Source organism: Malania oleifera, chromosome 5, assembly GCF_029873635.1.
Source record: "Malania oleifera isolate guangnan ecotype guangnan chromosome 5, ASM2987363v1, whole genome shotgun sequence".
In the NCBI taxonomy this organism is placed as follows: Eukaryota; Viridiplantae; Streptophyta; class Magnoliopsida; order Santalales; family Ximeniaceae; genus Malania; species Malania oleifera.
The window spans coordinates 66,859,363-66,881,124 of NC_080421.1; positions in this window are offsets into that span (position 1 = coordinate 66,859,363).

Here is a 21,762-nt window from a genome sequence, read left to right on the forward strand (position 1 = left end):
AATCAAGGCCTTGCATCGAACATATCATAAATACTGAACTAAGCATATGTAGTGTTTATCATATATTCTAAAATCATAATTTCAGTTTTATCATGTTATTCCTAAAAATAACTGTAAACATGTTTTTTTTTTTTTTATAAATCTAACTTAACATAATATAATATACGTGAAATAATATTCATGCCACACAAACAAAATAAAATCATGAATTTTGTTCTGAAATCACATTTCCTGTCATTTTACACTAAAAACATATATTCCTGTATAATAGCAGTATTTTACCAAATATATGATTTCCCAAATATACTCATACATAATACTTGTTTTTTGAAAATTAATATGCTATTAATTAATAATAATTTTCCTAAAAAATTACTGCTTTAGTTTACTCCCTTACCTAACTACTGGAAAGCCCTTAAAACCACTAGTCCTACATCCGCAAGGTTCCCCGTTCAACACCCTGAAAACAATATTATCCCGAACAAAAATTTAGTATTTCTTCGAGTGCTACCTTTTCTACAATTGTAGAAAACCCAAATATTCAACATAAAGCCTTACCCTGAACTTAGGATGGAGTCCAAGTTAGCCCCACCAACGATCTACTTCAGCAAATTTGAAGGGAACTTCCCCAGGAGTAGCATGGCGACTTTGGATCGTTAATCCAATGAAGAACGGACCCAAAATCTTAGAGAGTAGGCAAAGGGGATGAACAAGAGAGAGAGAGAGAGAGAGAGAGAGAGAGAGAGAGAGAGAGAGAATCTGATTTGGTTGAAAAAATATGCGTTGAATCCAAGTTTAGGGCCATTTATACACCTGCACTCGTCGACGAGACACGTCACCTCATTGATAAGGCCACAAAGGGAGTTCGTTGATGAACTTTTATTCCTCGTCATCGAAATTCAGAGCTGAAAATAGCCCTTTGGTAACTTCTCGTCAATGAGACGCGTGTCCTTGTCGATGATCCTATCAAGCGTGTTCATCGACGAACGTGCTGCATTCGTCGACGAGACCCCTGTTGAATTTCAATTACAATTTCCTTTTCCATCCTCCTCTTATTATTTAATTAATATAATTCACTGAGTCTTTACATTCTCCCCTCCTTATAAAAATTTCGTTCTCGAAATTTACTATCCATATGATTCACCATCCTCTAAAAATAAATAGTCTACTTATTTTATTACATACCCTCACTTGCAGCGGAGGAATACCATGGTTACATTCAGAGTTCTGGAAGATTACATATATGAAATAAAATTCTCCCAAAACTCAAATACTACTTACTGACTAAACTAGTACATATACTAACTAACTTGCAAAAGAAACATTCCCTAACCATTTACACTTTTATAATTATAACTGAACCACACTGAACAATTGTGGATATTTCTGCCTTATCTCTGCCTTGAGCTCCCAAGAAGCTTCTTGTATTGCGTGATTTCTCGATAGGACTTTTATTAGAGGAATCTTCTTATTATGTAATTCCTGCTCTTTCCTATCCAGAATCTGTACCAGTACCTCCTCACAAACCAGTGAATCACTGAACTCTAATTCACCATAACTGATTATGTGAGAAGGGTCTAGGACGTATTTCCTCAACATGGAGACATGGAATATGTCGTGTATCCTAGAAAACATAGGTGGTAAAGCTAGCCTGTAGGCAACTAGCCCCACTTTCTCTAGAATCTCGAATGGGCCAATGAACCTAAGGCTAAGTTTACCTTTCCTTCCAAATCTCATAACCCCTTTTAACGAAGCTATTTTAAAAAACACACGATCATCGATATCAAACTCTAATTTCCTGCGGTGGGTATCGGCATAACTCTTTTGTTGACTTGGAGCTGCACTAATTATGTCTCTGATGAGCCGAACTTTATCATACACTTGCTATACTAACTTTGGTCCCACAACTCGTCGTTCTCCCATTTCATCCCAGTATAGAGGAGAATGACACCTTCTATCATAGAGCGCCTCAAACGGTGTCATGCCAATGTTGGCCTGATAACTATTATTGTACGCAAATTCCACTAGCGGCATGAACTGAGTCCAACTACCCCCAAAATCCAACACGCATGCTCCAAGAATATCTTCTAATATTTGAATCGTCCTTTCAGTCTACCCATCTAACTGAGGATGGAATGTCATGCTAAAAGATAACTAAGACCCTAAAGCCTCCTACAAGCTCCTCCAAAATCGTGATGTGAAACACATGTCTCGATCTAACACAATAGACACATGCACACCGTGAGAATGGACTATCTCGTGAATATAAATATATGCAAGTTTATTAATGGAGTAGCTGAACTTGATGGGAAGGAAATGAGTGGTCTTGGTCAAATGATCTACAATCACCCAAATTGCATTCTGGCCATGGAATGTCGACGGTAGCCCTGAAACAAAATTCATAGATATATGATCCCATTTCCATTCTAGGATAAAAAGTGCCTGCAATTGGCCTGCCGACCTCTGGTGCTCAGCCTTTACTTGCTGACACGTCAAACACTGTGCCACATACTCGACAATCTCCTTCTTCATACCACTCCATCAATAAGACTTTCGCAGATCTCTATACACTTTCATGCAGCCGGGATGAACTGCGTATAAAGATTGGTGAGCCTCTTCTAGGATGGTCTTCTTGATATCAACATCAACAGGAACGCATAATTTAGAACAAAACCACAAAGCTCCTTCATCTTTAATAAAAAATTCCTCTCCTTGACCACTCTATACTCTGACCATTACCCTTGTTAATTATGGATCCTCTTTCTGAGCAACTTTAATCCTTTCCCATAGAGTAGGCTACACCACTAAACTGGCAATACATGCCTGAGGATCACTCTCGACCAACTCTACGCCTAGTCTCTCCAAATCCATCATGATCGGATACCGAATCTCTATAACTGTCAACGCTGGTCCCACCGACTTCCTACTCAGTGCATCAGCTACCACGTTTGCTTTTCCTGGGAGGTAACTGATAGTACAACCAAAATATTTAATAAGGTCCAACCACATTCTCTGCTTCATGTTCAGTTCCTTCTGAGTGAAAAAGTACTTTAAACTCTTATGGTTGGAGAAGATTTCGCATCACTCACCATACAGGTAATGCCTCCAAATCTTCAATGCATGTACTACTACATCCAATTCAAGATTGTGGGTAGGGTAGTTCTTTTCATACTCTTTCAACTGCCTGGAAGCATACGCTACCACCCTACCATTCTACATCAATATATAGCCAAGTCCCTTTAAGGACGCATCATTGTAGATAACATAATCCTCACCCTCTGACGGGATGATCAAAACTGGTGTCGTAACAAGCCTTTGCTTCAATTCCTAGAAGCTCTGCTCATAGCTATCATCTTATTCAAATCTGGCGTTCTTCCTAGTTAGTTGCGTCAGAGGCCCTGATAACGTTGAGAATCCCTCAACAAAATGACGATAATAACTAGCCAGCCCCAAGAAACTTCTGATCTCCTAAACGTTCCTCGATCTAGGCCAATTCACTACCTCATCAATTTTACTAGGATCCACAGAAATTCCATCCCCTGAGATGACATACCCCAAAAACACAACCTTCTCGAGCCAGAATTCACATTTGCTGAACTTGGTGTACAACTTCTTTTCTCTAAGCGTCTATAAGACCTACCTAAAATGCGTCTCATGCTCCTCATAGCTCCTCAAATAGACCAGTACATCATCAATAAAAACAACAACAAACTGGTCTAAATATTGATGGAAGATTCTATTTATCAAATCCATGAATATTGCAGGAGCATTCGTCAAACCAAAAAACATAACAAAAAACTCATAATGCCCATACCTGGTCCAAAAAGCTGTCTTCGATACATCTCTTGCCCTTACCTTTACTTGATCATAACCTGATATGAGATCGATCTTAGAATACACACGTGTACCCTAGAGCTGGTTAAATAAAACATCTATATGGGGTAGAGGATACTTATTCTTGATTGTCACCTTATTAATTTCCCTATAATCTATACACATCCTTATAACCCATCTTTCTTCATAAATAACACTGGAGCTCCCCATTGAGATACACTAGGTCGTATAAATCCCTTATCAAGCAAATCTTGCAACTAATTCTTTAATTCTGCTAACTCTGCTAGTGTCATTCGATAAGGTGCTTTAGAGATCGGTGCTGTACCTAGAAGCAGATCAATAGGAAAATCTACCTCACGTTCAAGTGGCAAGCTTAGTAGCTCATCTGGAAAAACATCTGTAAACTCTTTTACTATTGGTGTCCTAGTGAGCTTCAATTCATTCCCTAACATTTCCTTCACAAAGGCCATGAATCCCTAACAACCACTCATGAGCAATCTCATTTCCTGAATAAATGAAACTAACTGATGTAGGGATTGCAATCACGACCCTATAAACTTGAATTATGATCTTCCTGGAAGTCTGAAAATCACTTCTCTTGAACAACAATCTATACTGGCAAAGTTAAATGCTAGCCAATCCATGTCAAATATTACGTCAAACCCATGCATGTCCGGCACTATCAAATCAGCAGACAAAATTTTCCTTTGGATATCCACTAAACAACCCCGAAGCACCCTACGACACCTTACTACTGACCCGATCGGTGTAGTTACTAACAGTTCAGTGTCTAATAACTATGTTTCTGCCCCACACAATTTAGTACACCCCATAGACACGAATGAGTGTGTGACTCTTGAATCAAATAATACAATAACTTTAAATGAAAGCATGCTAACCATACCTGTCACCACATCGCCAGCTGTCTCAACATCACCCGATGTCAAAGCAAAAACTCTGGCTGGAGCCGTATTCCTTTGTTGACCTCCACGAGGCGCCTAATAGCCTCCCCGATTAGGTCTAGGAATGAGAGCAGCTCCAATCTAAGCCTGACAATCTCTCATCATATATCCTGGCTCCCTACATCGGTAGTAGATACCTCGCCCGACTCGACACTCACCTGTGTGTCTCTTCCCACAAGTCGGGCAAGCTGGAAAAGACTACATATCCTAAAACTCACGATTCCTTGACTCCTGCCTCCAATCCCTGTAGTAGCCACCTTTCTTCCATAAACCTTGACTAGACCCCTACTGGGAACTAGAAGGCATGGATCTCTTCCTCTGTATCTATTCCTTAGCCTCCAACCGCACTCCGGCTTCTACCATAGTTGCCCTATCTACTAGCTCGGCAAAATCTTGCAATTTCAGTATCAACACTTGCTTATATAATTCTCTCCTCAGACCCCTTTCAAACTGTCTTACCTTCTTCGTCTCGTCTGGAATAATGTATGGGGTGAAGCGAGATAACTCAATGAACCTCGCCGCGTACTGCTGCACTGTCTATGGTCTCTGCTTTAGATTCAAGAACTCCTCTATCTTGGTCTCCCTGGACGAGGAAGGGAAGTATCTGTCGAAAAATATCTTCTTAAATCGTTCCCATGTTATCTCTATAGGCACTGTCCTCTGCTGCTCCAGAAGTTTCACTGTCGTCCACCATCCTTCGGCCTCTCCTGTCAATTTATATGTAGCGAACACCACCCTCTATTCCTCAGTACATTGTAGCACTGCAAACACTTTTTCAATCTCCTGCATCCAATTTTCAGCGACTACAGGATTAGTTCCTCCTAAGAAACCTGGAGGATTGATCTTAATAAACTTCTCAATCGAACTCCCGTGGCCTGCATATGGACCACCCTGCTCTATGGAGTTCCTAGCAATTTTAGCCATGACTTGCTAAGCCACGTTGTGCAGTACTTCATCTAAAATCGCCACTTGCAATGCCCTCAGGCCCAGCACCCTCATTACCACTAGAATGGGCGCTACTACCTCCAAGGTCAATCCTGAAAAGACAATAAACTTAGCTTAGGACCCTATTGCCATAACATATCATCTAACTAGTACATTATATCCTTAACTAATTCATCATCCCTGATCTTATTTCAAGATTCAATCCTGCAACCTAGATACCCAATACCATGGCTCCTGAAATCATCACCCTAGGAAAGACACATAAACCATCACGGAAGTCCTACATCTAAACTACAAAACCAAACCTCAAATTCCCTTATCCTATACTCTGGTATTGTTAATATTGCATTCTATAGTCTACAGAACCTAGCAACCTAGCTTTGATACCAAACTGTAACGACCAGCTTAATTTACTACATAATCAACCATATTAAATACCCTGATACCATTAACTAATGATATAGAAAAGTCAACCTGAACCCGTGGGTAACACGGACACACCTGTCATACATAGCGGACACCTAAGTAGCAGTAAATATAAATTTCATCCACCCAACCATAAAATACAATACCAGAGATACTTACATTCCACTATATTTCTGTAGATGTATATATATACAATCCTCAAAACACCAAAAGATAAAACTAGAATCTTACATCAAAAACCTACTGACCCTAGTTCAAAAACTCCCCCTCCTAGCGGGGAAGTAACAACTGCCTCAACGACACAAAGCTCGGTCCGCCTAACTTTCTGGGTTCCCTAAAATAGTTTAAGATGAGGTGAGACACCTCTTAGTAAGGGAAATAAATTAAATACAGTTGTGTGGCAATATGAATATTTGTGTGCTATAATAAATATACAGTACATATTACATGTCTAAAAACACTGATAATATCATAATTGAATAATCTTACATTTCATAGTTATACTGAATCATATTGTATCTCAATGTTCATAAAATTGTCTGCTATAAATAGTAGTTTTGAAATTTACCCAGGATGAATAGCTAGTTGATGTCATGTATTACCTCCCATGACGAATTGTGCAACCCAAAGGTGTGACCCGACAATAACTGGCCAACCACTGCCGAGTCAAAAATGTCTGTAAGTACGATAGGCCTGCCACACCTGGGTCCGGACTGCCAGGTGAATGTCTACAACTCTACACTGAAAGCTACATAGACTATCCATCTCCCACCCCCTTTACTAGTAGGGGTAGTTAGCACAAGTCTGAACTGAACTAAACTCTATAGCTACGGTACCGTGCTCCTAATAACTGATTTGAACTATCATCTGGGTTCTGATAACATATAGTACATGATAATATATTGTTTTAACATAAATAGATTGATAACATTTTCTGAATTTTGTCATAACATAAATAATCACGGCCTTGCGCCAGCTACATACATAATTACGGCCTTGCGTCGACTCTCAATCATGACCTTGTGCCCAACATATCATAAATACTGAACTGAGCATATGTAGTATTTATCATATATTCTGAAATCATAATTTCTTGTTTTATCATGTTATTCCTAAAAATAACTGTAAACATGTTTTTTTTTTTATAAATCTAACTTAACATAATATAATATACGTGAAATAATATTCATGCCACACAAACAAAATAAAATCATGAATTTTGTTCTGAAATCACATTTCCTGTCATTTTACACTAAAAACATATATTCCTGTATAATAGCAGTATTTTACCAAATATATATTCATACATAATACCCGTTTTCTGAAAATTAATATGCTATTAATTAATAATAATTTTCATGGAAAATTACTACTTTAGTTTACTCCCTTACCTGACTACTGGAAAGCCCCTAATATCACTAGTCCTACACCCGCAAGGTTCCTCGTTCAACACCCTAAAAACAACCTTGCCCCAAACAAAAATTCAGTATTTCTTCGGGTGCTACCTTTTCTAAAATTGCAGAAAAGCCAAATATTTAACATAAAGCCTTACCCTAAACTTGGGATGGAGTTCAAGTTAGCCCCACCAACGATCTACTCCAACAAATTTGAAGAGAACTTCCCCAAGAGTAGCATGGCAGCTTCGGATCGTCGATCTAGAGAAGAACGGACCCAAAATCTTAAAGAGAAGGCAAAGGGGACGAACAAGAAAGAGAGAGAATCTGATTTGGTTGAAAAATATGCGCTAAATCCGAGTTTAGGGCTATTTATACACCTGCACTCGTTGACGAGACACGTCACTTCGTCGATGAGGCCATGAAGGGAGTTCATTGACGAATGCTTATTCCTCGTCGACAAAATTTAGAGCTGAAAATAGCCCCTCAGTAACTTCTCATCGACGAGACGCGTATCCCCATCAACGATCCCATCAAGCGTGTTTCTCGACGAATGTGTTGCGTTCGTCGACGAGACCTTTGTTGAATTCCAATTACAATTTCCTTTTCTCTCCTCCTCCTATTATTTAATTAATATAATTTTCTAGATCTCTACAATAACCCTCACCCCCTAACGAGATAATCAACACCGGTGTCGTGACAAGCCTTTACTTCAGTTCCTCGAAGCTCTGCTCACAGCTGCCATCTCATTCAAACCTGACATTCTTCCTAGTCAACCGTGTCAAAGGCCCTGATAATGCTGAGAATCTTTCAACAAAACGACGATAATAACCAGTCATCCCCAAGAAACTCTTGATTTCTTGGACGTTCCTTGGTCTAGCCCAATTCACCACTGTTTCAATCTTGTTGGGATCCACAGAAATTCCATCCCCTAAGATAACGTGCTCCAAAAATGCAACCTTCTCAAGCTAGAATTCACACTTGCTAAACTTAGCATATAACTTCTTCTCCCCGAGCGTCTAAAGAACCTATCTCAAATGTGCCTCATGACTCCTTGAATGGACCAGTATATCATCAATGAAAACCACAACAAACTGGTCTAAATACTAGTAGAAAATTCTATTCATCAAATCCATGAATATTGTAGGAGCATTCGTCAGACCAAAAGGCATAACAAGAAACTCATAATGCCCATACCTGGTCTGAAAGGCTGTCTTCGATACATCTTCTGCCCTTTCCTTTACTTGATGATAACCTGATCTGAGATCAATCTTAGAGTAAACCCATGTACCCTGGAGCTGGTCAAATAAATCATCTATACGGGGTAGAGGATACTTGTTCTTGATTGTTACCTTATTAATTTCCCTATAATCTATACACATCCTTATGATCCCGTCTTTCTTCTTTACAAATAATACCAGAGCTCCCCACGGAGATACACTAGGTCATATAAATCCTTTATTTAGAAAATCTTGCAACTAATCTTTAAGCTCTCCCAATTCTTTTGGCGCAATTCTGTAAGGAACTTTAGAGATTGGCGTTGTCCTGAGAAGTAGATCGATAGGAAAATCCACCTCGCGATCAGGAGGTAAATCGGGTAGCTCATCTGGAGAAACATCTAAAAACTCCTTCACCACTGGCATATTAGCAAGCTTCAATTCATTCCTTGACATTTCCTTAATAAAGGCCACAAATCCCTAACAACCGCTCATAAGTTGTCTCCTCGCCTAGATGGCTGATACTAACTAAGGAAGGGATTGCACTTGCGACCCTATGAACCTGAATTTAGTATTCCCGGAGGTATGAAAATCACTTCTTTCAACTAGCAATCTATACTGGCAAAGTTAGCTATCAGCCAATCCATGTCGAATATTACATCAAACCTGTGCATATCTAGCACTATCAAATCAACAGACAAAACTTTCCCCGAGATATCAATTGGACAGCCTCGGAGCACCCTACTACACCTCACTACTGATTCGATCGGTGTAGTTACTAACAGTTCCATATCTAAAAACTGTGTTTTTGCCCCCCATAATTTAATATATTCCATAGATACGAACGGGTGTGTGGCCCTTGAATCAAACAATACAATAACTTTAAATGAAAGCATGCTAACCATACCTGCCACCATGTCGCCAGCTATCTCAGCATCACCCGACATCAAGGAGTAAACTCTCATTGGAGTCGTATTCCTTTGCTGACCTCCACGAGGCGCCTGATAACCTCCCCGAGCATGTCTAGGAGTGGGAGAAGCTCCAATATAAGCCTGACAATCTCTCATCATATGTCCTAGCCCCCCACATTGGTAGCAAATACCTCGCCCAGCGCGACACTCCCTCGGGTGCCTCTTTCCAAGAGTCTGACAAGCTAGGAATGACTACATACCCTAAAACCCACAACTCCATGACTCCTGCCTACGATCCCTATAGTAGCCACCTCTCTTCCACAAACCTCAACTAGACCCCTACTAGGAACCAGAAGGTGTGGATCTCTTTCTCTGTTTCTCCTCCTCAGCCTCCAGCCACTCCCCGACTTCTGACATTTCTCACCCCAAGACTCCTTCAAACTGTCTTACTTTCTTCATCTCGTCCAGAATAATGTACATGGCAAAATGAGATAATTCAATAAACCTCGTCACGTACTATTGCATTGTTTGCTGTCCCTGCTTCGGGTTCAGGAACTCCTTTATCTTGGCTTCTCTGGGCGAGGCTGGAAAGTATCTGTCAAAAAATACTTCCTTAAACCCATCCCATGTCATCTCTATAAACACTCTACTGCTCCAGAAGTTTTACTATCGTCCACCATCTCTCAGCCTCTCCTGTCAATTTATACGTAGCAAATAGCACCCTCTATTCCTCCATACACTGGAGCACTATTAGCACCTTTTCAATTTCCTGCACCCAGTTCTCAGCGACCACAGGATCAGTTCCCCCTTGAGAAAGTTGGAGGATTCATCTTGATAAACTTCTCAATCAAACTACTGTGGCCTACAGACGGGCCTCCCTGCTCCCTGGAGTTCCTAACAATTTTAGTCATAACTTGTTAAGCCACGCAACGTAGTACTACGTCTAAGTGGCCACCAACTGCACTTGAGGGCCCAGCAACCTCATTACCACTAGCATGGGCGCTACCACCTCCAGGGTCCATCTAGAAAAGACAATAAACTTAGCTTAGGACCCTATTACCATAACATACCCCACACAAATCATCTAACTAGTATATCATACCCTTAACTGTTTTCTTATCCCTATTCTTAATTCAATGTTTAATCCTGCAACCTAGATACCTAACCCGTTAACAGTTTACCATGACTTTCCTAAAATCGTCACCTTAGGAAAGACACATAAACCATCACGAAAGTCCTACATCTAGACTACAAAACAAGACCTCAAATTCCTTTATCCTATACTCTGGTATTATTTTCGTTGCATTTTAGAGTCTACAAAACCTAGCAACCTAGACTCTGATACCAAACTGTAACAACCTTTTTATGTACTACATAATCAATCACATTAAATACCATGATACCAACAACTGAAGATATAGTGAAGTCAACCTGAACTCGTGGGTAACGGGCACACCTGTCAGACACAGCGGACGCCTAAGCAGCAAAAAATATATAATTCATCCATAATAACAGTACCAGAGCTACTCACAATCCACAATTTCTATAAAAGTATATATACAACCCCCAAGGAAACCAAAAGATAAAACTAGGATCATACATTAAAAACCAACTGACCCTAGTTCAAAACTCACCCTCCTAGCAGGGTAGTATAAACTGCCCCTAACAACGTGGAGCACGATCCACCTATTTTTCTAGGTTTCTTGAAATAGTGTTAAGCTGGGGTGAGACACCTCTGAACTGAATATATGTACTGTTTATCATAAGTGCTAGAATCATAATATCCTGTATTATCCATGTTTTTCCTGAAAATAAAGGTAAACATGCATTTTCTGTAAATCTGAATTAGCAAAGTACAATATACATGAAATAATATTCATGCCACACAAACTGAATGAAATCATGAATTCTGTTATGAAATCACATTTCCTACAATTTTACACTAAAAACATATTCCTGTGTAATAACAATATTTTCCCAAATATATTTTTCCAAATATACTCATACATAATACATGCTTTCTAAAAATTAATCTTCTATTAAATAATAATAATTTTAATGAAAAATTACTACTTTAGTTTATTCTCTTACCTGATTGCTGGAAAGTCCCAAAAATAACTAGCTCTGCACCCGCAGAGTTTTTAGCTCAACACCCTATAAATAACATTTTTTTTTTCCAAAGAGAACTTTAGTATTTCTCCAAATACTATTTTTCTATAATTCCAGAAATACCAAATATTCATTAAAAAGCCTAGGAAAACCAACTTACCCTGAATTTGGGATGGTGTCCAATTTGACCCTACCAACGATTTACTTTAGTAGAATTGAAGAGAAACTTCCCAAGAGTAGTATTGCGACTTCAGATCATTGAATCGGCAAAGAATCGGCTCAAATTTCTAGAGAGAAGGAGAGGGGAGTCATACAGGAGAGAGAGGTAGCTGAAAGAGAGTTTTTCTCACAAAAAGGGTTATTTTGGCCTTAAATAGAATGATTAGCCACGTGTCTTCATCAACGAGACACGTTACTTTGTCGATGAGGCCATGAAGGAATTTCGTCGATGAACACTTACCTTTCGTCAACGAATTTCAGGTCTAAAAATAGCATTTTCGGTATCTTCTCGTCGACGAGACACGTGTCCCCGTCGATGAGTCCAAGAAGCCCATTTATCGACGAACGCACTGTGTTCGTCGACGAGACCCTGTTGAATTTCCTATTTCAATTTATTTTCCTCCCTTCCTCCTATTATTTAATTAATATAATTCACCAGATCTCTACAAGACAAGCATTGACACTTTTTCATGAAATTGTTATTCAAAGCAATGAGGCCTCCATTAATTAAATTTGGGATATATGGTTTTAGATGAATGCAATTTTAAATAAATTTACTTAAGTGCCTACATGATATTCATAAGAAACATTTAGATTGTGTCACTTGGATCTAGTTCGAGGGTGAACATGAACCAACTTACCCTAAGCTACTAAATGCTTAAACAAATTTTCCATGGTGATAGGCAAAGAGATTGTTGGAATAATTTTTGTTTCTTGCGATTATTCAACTAAGTTCATTTTTTCATGATTTCTAAACACATTCCATTAGTGGATATATTTTATAGCGCGATTTGAGTTTGGAATACTTTTTTGTTTCTTGTGATTATTCGGCTAAATTTTTTTTGCTCTAATGATTCCAGAACACTTACTACTTTTTTTATTTGTAGATGTAATTTATAGTGTAATTTGAGTTTGCATATGAATTATTATTATATCAAACTTTGTATTACACAATCTAAACTCTAAATCTTGATGCATAGATACTTTGCTTATGGTATCAAACCTTGTATTAGATGATCCAACTTTGAATCTATTGCATGGATAATTTGGTTATGCTATTTGAGTACAATCAAATCTTGAATATGATACATGTATGCATGCAATTTATACTTGTTTTAGGTTTATATGCGAAAAGTTGTTCATCATACACATCTAACACCCTATCAGATTATTAGAACTGCTATGCATCACAACATACTCATTTGGATTTGTTATTTTATGATTTCTACTTCATTAATTGAACTAAGTTTTTATTGTTGATCTAAAATTTATTTTATTTAGCTTGTTTAACATAAATTTTTTGGTTTAAATGGAGATATTGATGGACTATTCCCTCTCACCGAAAAGCAAAAATTTTGAATTGTAGCTTCTTTATTTATTATACATGATATGAAGTTTTTCAAATTTAAATAACCAAACATTTTGCCAAATTTCTTTCTAAAATTACCTTACACTATTTGGAAACTATTTATATTAAGTTGACTTGATATATATTATGTTTAATGAATTTCTTTGAAGAAGGAAATAAGTTTTCACTCAATTTCACTTGGCCAATTATACCCTATAGCAATAATTGACTCTTTGACATTTTATTCAAATTCAAATTTGAATTTGACCTTAGATATGTGATCTTAAATAATTTAATTTGTGCATTTAGCACCTCTTGTTAGTTTTTGTTGACTTGATTATATATTGGATAATGTATTTCTTACATCTCTTGATTGGCTTATTCACAAGTTTGAGTCATGATTTGATTGATCTTTTTTGGAAATTGATTTGAATTTAGCTAACTTATAAAGAATTCAAAATAGGTGATTATCTTTTTGAAAGGTAAGATATCATCCATAATTTTTCAAAGCTTGTGTCTAACATAAAGTGAAAACTCAATCTATTTCAATTATTGTTGATTGATTTTGAAATCCTACTCTACAAGCTTATGTTTGATTTCGTAGGATGATTCTCAAGTTAAGTTGTGATGCACCATCTATACATAGGATGGATATGTCTCACATGAGAAGAAAGTTAAGCTTGCTATACACCTTTGAAAAGAAGAGCCTGTTGAGCTTAATCAAAAGAAAAAAAGAGTTCAAATAGCTTAACTTAGATTGAGTGATTTCATGTGCCTCAATGGTTGATTACAAGCTACTATTAATTCTTGATTGTTGCAAGTTGATTGTTGATTTTCTTTGAGAATATCTTGCGCTTAATTATTTATTTTTAGTTCTTCTCACATGGACCAAAAGCATATTGCTCTCTCTTCAATCACCAAGTTATTTTGAACTTATTTTGGGTAGTAAAGAAAAAGGCCTAAGAGATCATATCTTGTATTGTATTTCCATTATTCTTTATATATCTTTCGCTAGATTATATCATTTGATCCGAGGAATTTTTAACCCAAATTATTTGTGGGTTTGTTCATGAAGTGTACGTGATTATATTGCTCAAGTTGGGTCTTTACTAAAGCTTGTTTGGGCAAGACTATCTTTTAGCTTTAAGCATGGTTAGTTGTAATATATTGAGTTAGTGAAAACTCAAGTTTCTACTTGGGAGTGGAAGAAGATCATGTTGACCGAACCACTATAAATCTTGTGCTTGTGATTGTTTTATGTCCTTGCTTGATTATTTTCATTTATTAGCATTGCACATTTACTTTGATTATTTATTTTTAAATGGAAAAAAAAAAATCACTTAATTCTACCCCTTTTGGGTGCTTTTAACTGGGCCAACAGTAGCAAATTCCAATGATGTTTCAACGTAACATGATTAATTTTTGCGTTGATTTTGAGGGTCAAGTTCAAAGGTAGGAGGAAGAAGACTCTGAGATAGTTGGGGGCAATACAAATGAATTGAGTAATTGTGTGCATGGTTGCATAGTGGTAGTTGTACTTCCATTTTATGATGATGACAAGCTTTGACAATGTCTTCTCAATGGCATCAATTCTTTTGCCCAAGTTAATGTATTAGATGGTTGTTGAACGTCTCAAAAATAATTATTATAAGAGGATATAGTGATTCTAAAAATAATAATTATAAAAATAAAAAAATAAAAATTAAAAAAATTAATTAAAAATAAAAATTAATTAATTAATTAAAATTATTATTAATTAAATAATATAATATAATATATTAATATAATATTTTATATATATATATATATATATATATATATATATATTTACATGTTAAAAGTAACCTAATGCTTCAAAGAAACTTCAGGAATTATTCCTGAATATATATATACACATATATTAGATTCCTGAATTGCAGAGGTCGTTCCCCCCCCAGGCGCCTCTCTCACTCTCGTCTCTCCCTAGTCTCTTCTCTCCCACTCTTCTCAATTTCTTGACAAATATTCGGTCGATTGGAAAACAAAAAATACCGCTGAGCTCCATTCGCCACCACCGACATTTCTACCGAAGCGGATTTGTTGTGGGAGTGACATAGGCACCGCTCCTAGGAAAAGGTATACTCCCTCTCTTTCATCAATTTCTCCATGAATATTCGGCTAAATTGAAGATCGGGCACCACCACGGGGTCCTAGTCTCGATCGTCGTCATTTTGGTTGGAGCGAATTTTTAATTTGGGAGTCTTAGGCATCACTCTAAAGTGAGAGTGGGATTTAGGCAATTAAACAAGTTGGTTATTTTTTGGAATGTAATTATTTATTTGGAGTTTATGGGCCTAGGAAATGTTAAAATAATATTTTATTTAGGGTTGATTTGATTAAATTATGATTACTGAATCAGGGTTCGATTGAGCGCCACATGCATCATTTTGGGGTCCCTACTAGCATATTTTCAGGGAACCAAGTAAAAGGATTAAGTTAAGTCAGTAATTTTATGGAATTTGAATTAATTTAATTGTTATGTTTATATATATAACTTGATTTGAGAATTCGAAGGTTATTTTTGAAAACCCTGTTCAAATTAATTCATTTTATAAAATTAGGATATATGATATGTAATTTTATATAAAATGAACGATGGACAGTTGAATATATATATATATATATATATATATATATATGAGTGTATTTAAATGTGAAATTGTATGGCAGAAGATCTAAATGGGTTGGAAATTATAAAATACTGAATTGTTTGAGAAATACTTGAAATGCTTGCAAAAATACTGGAACTGTTTATGTAATGCAAAAGTTTGAAATAACAGCTAGTGGCCAGGTATTGTTTGATTGGCTAAGGGCCAGGATTATTATTTGACAGCCAAGGGCAAAGTTTTAATCGATAGCTATATGTCAGGTTGTATTTGTGGCCGGAGGCCAGACTTTTTGGAATAACAAGAAATATATGTGAATTGATATTTTAAATGGTGATTTCTATTATCTAAATTGCAAGATATGCTTTAGGAACCCTGGGAACTAGTGTATTGTGAGCACAGTACCGTTACTAGGGATTTATTATGTGGTCGTGTGCGCCCACACCTATGCTGAGAGGTGTAGGGTGGCCTTGTCCGATTTGCCCGCGTGAGGAGAATGTACCCCCCTTGGGTAAGGGAAATCGAACCAATAGCTGGAGTTGCATATACCTGTGGAGTATGTTAGTAGAGAGTACATACGACTATTATCTGGGTGGATCTCCCAGGACATTAGTCCAGCCTTCAAGCCGCACAACCCGTGCCATGGGGAAAGTAAATGGCGTGTTAGTCACAGGGAGTGTCTTATATGCATATCTGTTAATTTATGTGAATACGAATAATTAATAAGATAATTTTGAGGGCTTGCTGAGAAAGGTGAGTGTCCTAGTAGCAGTAATGGTATTAGAGTATAGGGAAACTACTTGTAATAATCCGAAAAAAATTTTAATAAATTAAAATTATTAATCAATTAATTAGTTAAACATTTTAAATTAATGTATTAAATAAACAAGTAAAAAGAAATAGTATGAAAAAAAAAACAATGAAAAAAAAATTAAGACTAATTATTAATTAATTAATTAATTATTATTAAAATAATTAATTAAATAAACAAATAAAATGAATAGTGTGGAAAAAATAAATAAATAAAAATATGTATATTAAATTATATATGTACACACACACACACACACACACACATATATATATATATATATATATATATATATAAAGGTTATAAGTTAAAGTATTATATATATATATATATATATAAAATATAAAATAATGTAAAGATAGAATTAAATGAATTGGATTTCAATTTGAAATCCAATTCAATTACAAACCTGTTCACGCCTCAGGATTTCAGACGTCTCTCTCTCTCAATCTCTCTCTACAACTCAATTGTTCTCCATCGCCTCTCCGTCTCCGCCTCTCTCTCTCCCCTAATTTCTCAACGAATACTCAACCGATCGGGAAACGGAAGGTGCCATTGGATTCCTAACTCCACCACCGACATTTCTACTAGAGCGTATTTGTCGTGGGAACGGCTTAGGTACTGCTCCTGGAGAAAGGTAATTTTTCCTCAATTTCTCAATTTCTGGTTAAATCTACTGTTGAATCGACGATCAAGCACCACCACGGGGTCCTAATCGTCATTGTCGTCATTTTGACGTACGTAATTTTTCAATTGGGGTTTTCTAGGCCCTACTCCAAAGCGAGAGTGAGATTTGGGAAATTTACCAATTTGACTAAATTTAAGGGTATATTTATTTATTTAGGAATTATGACCCTAGGAAATATTTAAATAATATTTTATTCAAGAATAATTTATTGGAATTAGGAATTTAATTTCAAGGTCCGGGTGAGCGCCGCAGGTATTTTTCGAAGTCCCTGTTGGCGTAGTTCAAGAAACCAGGTAAGGGGAAAAATATATATTAAATCAGAATTTTTATGCATTTAATGGAAAAATAAATTGTGTTATATGTACGTGTATATGTTTCGGTATAAGTAAAATGCCAACTGTTTAAATTATATTTCCTTCGAGTTTAGGGTTATTTATTAGATATGTACATGCGAAAATGAACTAATGAAAGTGGGAAATACTTTAAGGATAATCAAGTAAGAAATGAAAGGTATTTTCAGTATATAAACATTAAATGTTGGTTGACTTATTTTAGAGGCAGTGTATGAATTTTATTGTTAAATTGTGTGGCATGAGATTCTGTGCAAATATATATTAAATGTATGAGATGCAGACTAAGTAAGTAAAATAATGAGAATAAAAATATGATATGGACAATGTTGCCTGTATATGTTAAATGCAATCATGTAAATGTAAGACAGCTGAAAGACAGCCATGTTAGCAGATCTAGCACACTTTTGTGTAGACTAACTGATGACAGCTAAAAGGAGCTATGTTAGCAGATCTAACACATTTCTACGTAGACTAACTGATGATGGCTAAAGACCAGCTGTAGTACAAAGGAATGAAATGAAAATGTTATGAAATGAAATGACAAGGAATGACAATGCAATGAAATGAAATGTGAAATGTGAATGATACAAATGGAAAAGAGTCACTTAAAGTGAAATGCAATGCAATGTTAAGTCATGAATATGAACAAAGGTGTATGATTGAATAATGATAGAAAGAACGATGTATTATAATATTAGAATTATTTATGTACATAGAACATGTTACGATTGGGCGAGGCATACTCTTCGCCTAAGGGCTTGCTGAGTAAGGCGAGTGCACTAGTAGCTTCAGATGTGGCAGTAGCTGCATGACGCACTAGGGCAGAAGGAATCTACTTGTATGGGCAGGTAGAATTCCCTATCCTTAGGGCCTTTGCCGGTAAACTATTGTTGAATGCGTGAGTACGAGATTAATTTAACACTTGAGGGCTTACTGAGTAAGGTGAGTGCCCTGGTATGCTTAAACCGTGACCTTCAGGTTACTAAATGTATCAGAGCAGAGGGGTGCTACTTGTATGGGCGGGTAATCACCCCTATTCTCGGGTAATCTCGTGGGTTAAACATTTGCATGTGTTTGTTTAGGATTAGAAAATGACTTTCAGTATTATGTTAATGATTTGCAAATATTATAAAATGATATGTATAATCTCATGATGGCCACATGCTGAGTTTAATATATTGTTTCTTCCCTTATTGAGATGTGTTTCACCCGAATATGAATTCATTTTTTTTCAGGATTTCTCAGGATCGAGCTTTGAGAGCTCGAGATTTTATAACATTTTTGGAAGATATAAGAAAAAGGGTATATTTTTATGTTAATTTTGATATGTATATTTTATGTTTTATGATTTATGTTTTAAGTTTTATAAGATATGGATGGTTGTGAAACATACTGGTATTAGTGGATAATGTTTTGGAGACATGTATATATATTTGAATACAGGTGGATAATTAATTTATTATGGTTGGTAGTTAGTAAATTCTAGTATTATGTTATATGGAGATTATGGTTATGTTTTCCGCTGCATATATTATGGATTATAGATTATTAAGGATTTTATCAGGTATAACGCGCTGGACTCGAATTTAAGGGTTTTAAAGCGTCGAGGCGTTACACTACTTGTATGGGCGGGTAATCTTCCCTATCCTCGGCTAATTGTATGCGTGAGTGTAAAATAAGAATGATTTCATAAATGTGTTTTATCTACTTAGTGAACTGGTTATTTTCTATATACTAATTGCATGTTGGTCACACACTGACATTAACTTAGTTTTTCCCTTACTGAGCTATGCCTCACCACTACTTTACAAACTATATTTTCAAGAAATCCTAGGGATCGGGTCTAGCAGGTTAGAGGAGCCGAGCTAGTGGTTTAAATTTATGTAGGTGGTATGTATAGACAAAGATTTTATTTTTGAATAGCTTTATGAGATGTAATTATGTGAAAATTGAGATATTTGTATATAAGGATAGTTAGAACTCTGGTAATATAATTTAAGGATTTTTTATTTTATTTTCGTTGTGTATATGTGTTTCATATATAAGGAATAAGGTATCAGATACATAGACGTCACTAAAGTAGCACCCCGGGCCTATGTGGCGGGTCAGAGCGTTACAGGTGGTATCAGAACCTAGGTTTGCTAGGCTCTGCAGACTTTGATGGTTGATAATTACCAGAGTATAGGTTGAGATAGGATAAGGATGAGAGTGGGTAGATTAGGTTGGGTTTTGGTCTGGAAACTTAGAGGTGGAGTTCCTTTGACGGTTTTCTGTATTTTTCCTGGAATGACAATTTTAGGAAAACCATGGTAAATCCATCGATGGTTTTGTTTTTGGGTTGAGAGATTGGAGCTCGAAAATTTAGGTTGATACGTTAGGACGGTCGAGTACGTGTGTGGAGTCAATGTTATGTTGGAGACCGATATCTTGTCGGTTTTGTGATAGAACTAGGGGAATGAATCTTTAAATTGAGAATTCATAGGTATTAGTAGTTTCTTCATTTCAAACTTGCTTCAATTATGATAAATAAGGAGTTTATAAGTCGGTTTCTATCCTATCTTCAAGATGGATTTTAGGGGAAATGACATCATAGTTGGAGGGGATAATGACATGGATACTTCCAATGAGGATGATGTTGATGCTTTGGTAGTGCTGCGAAGTATTGCGTGGCAAGGTAGGAAGGAGAACCAAAGGGACTGTAGAAAGCACGATTAGCCACCAATTGGTTGGGGCTGCACTTTTTAATAGTTTACCCGGATGAATTCGCCGATTTTTTTAGGAGGAGCAAACCCAGTTGTAACTGAAGATTGGGTTTAGGAAATAAAGGAACTGCTGGGTATACTAGAGTGCATAGAGGAGCATAAGGTGTGGTTTGCCACCTTTAAATTGGTAGGGGAAGTGAAAAGGTGGTGGAGATCGATGAAGATGGTTGAGGAACAGCGTCTAGGGCATACATCTATCACCTGGAGCCGTTTCAAGGACGTCTTCTTCGACAGATACTTCCCTACTGCCACCAGAGAGGCAAAGGCTCAGAAGCTCCTGCATCTGACTCAGGTACCCATGATTGTACAACAGTATGCAGCCAAATTCATGGAGTTATTCCATTTCGCTCCTCATATGGTTCCAGATGAATCAAAGAAATTTCGGATGTTTGAGAAAGGTCTAAGGCAAGGAATACGTGCACATGTGGTGGTGTTGTTGACTCAAAGTTTCTCTGAGCTGGTGGACAGGGCCATGGTAGTTAAGGCCAATATTTAGGAAAAGGAGTGAGCCGCAAACTAGAAGAAAAGACTCTTGCCTCAGGGGTTTCAGACCAGCACTAATTAGGGCTCATGGAGGCGGCTTGGTAATTTCTCGGGCCAGCGATAGGACATAGGATCTTAAGCTCGCCAGGGGAGTTCACAGCGTCCTATCTGTTCCAAATGCCATCAGAGGCATTAGAGCGAGTGCAGGGGAGGACCAACTGTCTGTTATTGGTACGGTGGGGCTAGACATATGGCGCAGGACTGCCGCGCAACATTGAACCATTGACCTCCATAGCATCAGTACCGAGGAGGTAATCAGGCACCCCTGAGGGGATCATCAGAAGGGGAGTTGAGATTGGAGGATATCCCGATAGTGAGGAATTTTCCTGATATATTCCTCGAGTATCGGTCGGGACCACCTCTTGATTGTGAGGTGGAGGATACTATTGATCTAGTTCCAGGGACAACACTGATTTCTAAAGCACCGTACAGAATGACACTGGCAGAATTAAAAGAATTAAAGGAACATATACAAGAATTATAAGATAAGGGTTTATTAGGCCCAGCGTGTAACCCTGAGAAGTGCTAGTATTGTTTGTGAAAAAGAAGGATGGGTCAATGAGAATGTGCATCGACTACATATTTTCATATTTCC